Source organism: Belonocnema kinseyi, chromosome 4 (genome assembly GCF_010883055.1).
Source record: "Belonocnema kinseyi isolate 2016_QV_RU_SX_M_011 chromosome 4, B_treatae_v1, whole genome shotgun sequence".
In the NCBI taxonomy this organism is placed as follows: Eukaryota; Metazoa; Arthropoda; class Insecta; order Hymenoptera; family Cynipidae; genus Belonocnema; species Belonocnema kinseyi.
In genome coordinates, this window is record NC_046660.1 from 27,032,824 (window position 1) to 27,033,554 (window position 731).

Genomic DNA, 731 nt, shown 5'->3' on the forward strand with positions numbered 1-731 from the left:
TGTAAGTGCTTATTTTGAGGAACTTCCGAAAACGCACTTTTCTGAAGGAATAAAAAAACTTGAAAAGCGATTGACCAAGTGTATAGAGCTCCAAGGAGATTACGTTGAAAAATAAAAAAAAATTTACCTAAAAAAAATTGTTTTTATACTTCATTCTAAGGACTTATTGAACTACCCTCGTACTTTGTTAAAAATTCAATTTTTTTGGTTGATGATTCATTAGTATAGTTGGAAAAATTTGTTTTCTAAAAATTCAACTATTTTGTAGAAAATTCTTTTTGTTTTTGGATGAAAATCAATTTTTTTTAAACTACAAGTTTAACTATTTTATGCTTCATTGAAAAGTGATATTTTTTAGTTGAAAAGTTTTGTATGTTAATGAATACTCGTCTTTCTTAGTAGAAAATTCATCTTTTTTCTCGAAAATTTATTTATGAATAAACATTGATTTTTTGTATAGAACATTATTCTTGGTGGAAAATAAAATAAAAATAATTAATAAATAAATAATAAATAAAATAATAATATAATAATAAAAAAATAATTAATGAAATAAAGATAAAATTTTAGTATACAGATAGTATACAGTTAAAAATTTAACTTTTTTTTTGAAAAATTTAACTATTTTTATGAAAATAATTTTACCCTTTTTTTTAAATTTATGTATTGTCTTCAAAATTTATCAATTTTTTTGACAGAAATCTAATTGTTTTAGTTAAAAGTTGAACTAT